Raw genomic sequence first — 2846 nt, 5'->3', positions numbered from 1 at the left:
TTTTGTATTTTTAGTAGAGATGGGGTTTCACCATGTTAGCCAGGATGGTCTCGATCTCCTGACCTCATGATCCGCCCGCCTCGGCCTCCCAAAGTTTTGGGATTACAGGCGTGAGCCATTGTGCCCGGCTCTCTTTCTTTTTTATAACTGATTATGTTCATGCATTGTTGCAAAAAAAATTAGTAATCTGTGTACTTTTGCATTTTTTTTTTCTTTTGTTGTTTTGTTTTCTTGTTTTTTGTCTTTTTTTGAGACGGAGTCTTGGTCTGTTGCCAGGCTGGAGTTCAGTGGTTTGATCTCGACTCACTGCAACCTCTGCCTCCCGGGTTCAAGCAATTCTCCTGCCTCAGCCTCCCAAATAGCTAGGATTACAGGAGTCCGCCACCACACCCAGCTAATTTTTGTATTTTTAGTAGAGATGGGTTTTCCCCATGTTGGCCAGGATGGTCTTGACCTCCTGACCTTGTGATCCACCCGCGTTGGCCTCCCAAGGTGCTGGGATTACAGGCGTGAGCCACCGTGCCTGGCCTTTATTGAGATTTTTTAAGGTAATTACTTTGAATTCTCTGTTAGACATTTTCTAGATCTGTGTTTTATTGTTAGTCATTCCTGGAACATGTTTAGTTTCCTTTTGTGCTGTTAGGTTTGCCTGATCCTTCATAATCTGTGAAGCCTTGTTTTGATGTTCTTGCATCTGAAGTAGTAAACACTTCTTTCAGTCATTATAGACTATTTTGGGGAGGTAAATATCTTCTATTGGATTTCTGGGCTGATGAGATTGTCACTAAGATCACAGTCAACTGAACTGGATCCTGGTCACATAACTACTACTAGGTCTACAGTGAAGTTCATGCTTGGTAGACCTGTTATTAAAGCATCAGACAGTTGAGGATTCTGTCTATTTTCTGAGGAGAATGAACTTTAAGATCTTGATCAATCAGACTCGTGCTGAGAAAAAAAACAAAACCCAGTTAATATCTGCAAATGGAGATGCTGATACAATAAATATGAGCAGGTGTGGCTCCTGCTGTTTGGCTCTTACTGAATGTTTGGAAATGCTCTAACCTAGTCATTGGCCAGGTTTCTAGATGAGCAGTACTGACCCTTCATCACAGCTGAGAGGGTGTGAAACTGATTCATAGGGCTGCTATAGGATACACAGCTGAGACCAAAGTCTTCAGGTTTGTTTTTGGGTTCATGACATTTCTCCCTCCAGATTTCTGGGTGGGCAGGACTTCTCCCAGACTCTAGCTGCCAGGGATTGGAGTCTGGTTATAGGACTGCTTCACAATTCACAGTGGGAATAAAGTCAGCCAGCATGTCTACAGGGGCACATATAGCTGTGCTTTTTGGCAGATCACAGGTTAGGAAAAACTCCTCCTGTATTTTGGTTGCATGGACTTGGAGCCAAATTGTAGTGCCACGTCAAGATCCACCATCAAATGAATATTGTCAAGCCTACATCCAGGGGCATAGATGGATATTTCTGTCTGTGGGTCCCTGTGTGAGTAGGATTTCTTCCACATCATGACTGACATGTGCAAGGGGTGGATTTTGGGGTAATTCAGAGATCACAGACAGAACTAACATCTAAAGGCCTTTCACCTGAGATACAGGACATTATGAATCCTCCTAAGTGTCTTGGCAGATGGTGCTAGTGGCATCAACAAAACCAAATGATCTATAGCTATGTTTACAATGAGAATTAGTTACATTTCATTCTGTAGCTGGGACTATTGTGGTCAAATATGCCACTGAAGCAAGGACATGCCCTCTCAATACAGCCCTCAGTCTTCAGGTCGCAGTCTTACAAATGGGTTCCAAAGTTCCCGTAAAGGTTGTTTTGTCAGGGCTTAACTGCTGCATTTTTGTTACTGTAGAAAACCTATTCTGCCATCTTGCTATGTCACTCCCCTTGTATGTTTCACTTTCCGATATGTTCTATGTCAAATTTATCTGATTACAAATTCAGAATTTCTGAAATAAAATACTCAGATTTACACATTGTGTGATAACTAAACGTATTGAAATGCTTCATTCTCAGAGCATTTTATTATTGAAATGCATTTGCTTTTACTGCGGTACATTGCATGTCAAAGATTCAAAATGCCAGCTCTTCATAAGTTCACAGTTGAAAACTAGTTATTTAAAGGATTGTTTTTATGATACGTCTATATTCAGTATTTTATAGGTCAGAATTTTTTTTCTTGTTTCAACTGTATTTTACCGGGGAGTCTCTTTTCATGTAGGTTCTCCTCGATCATTTACTTTTTTGTGTTTTTAATCTTCATCTTTGTATGGTAATTTTCAACTTTGTACCTTTTATGACCATGTATAAATCATTGGAGCAAATTTATATATGTGTGTGTGTGTCTGTGTGTGTGTATGTGTGTATATATATATATATATATGACATTTCCGTTGCCTATAAAAGTTATCTATGTGGTATTTGCCTGTATAAATATTGCCCTACTTTGTTTATAAATTATTTATTTTCTTGGGTAGTCATCAGTGTTTCCTTGTGTAGGTGAGTAGTCAAACCGTAAATTTACCATCTATTTGTTGTTTGATTATATGTTACTCTGTGAGAGAAACATTTGTTATTTGAAGGTGATTTTTTAAAAATGTAACCTTTTTAGGTAGATGTAAATATTTAATTGTGATGAAAAACATAAAATTGCCATCTTAAACATTTTCAAGTATACAGTCTAGTGGAGTTAAGTGCATTTACATTATTTTACAATGGATCTTTTTTTTTTTTTTTGAGACGGAGTCTCTCTCTCTTGCCCAGGCTGGAGTGCAGTGCCTGATCTCAGCTCACTGCAAGCTCTGCCTCCCGGGTTTAC

The 2846-nt window shown here is 39.2% G+C and overlaps 1 protein-coding gene across 2 annotated transcripts in view; it reads left to right on the top strand.

Moving 5' to 3' along the window:
- Positions 1 to 2846, top strand: part of LOC105508046 (zinc finger protein 141) — a 40727-nt gene that overhangs the window by 16692 nt on the left and 21189 nt on the right. The window contains exon 5 of one of the 2 annotated variants that reach the window (XR_001001200.1): positions 493 to 554. The exons of the other annotated variant lie outside the window; for it this stretch is intronic. The gene's annotated coding sequence lies outside the window, so the exon portion shown is untranslated. Of the gene's footprint in view, positions 1 to 492; positions 555 to 2846 lie in introns of those variants that run through there. 2 annotated transcript variants of the gene reach the window in all.

The sequence above is a fragment of the Colobus angolensis genome, unplaced genomic scaffold (genome assembly GCF_000951035.1).
Source record: "Colobus angolensis palliatus isolate OR3802 unplaced genomic scaffold, Cang.pa_1.0 Scaffold157, whole genome shotgun sequence".
Classification (NCBI taxonomy): Eukaryota; Metazoa; Chordata; class Mammalia; order Primates; family Cercopithecidae; genus Colobus; species Colobus angolensis.
Note: the sequence above shows the minus strand (reverse complement) of the source record. Positions and strands in the feature narration are given on the sequence as shown.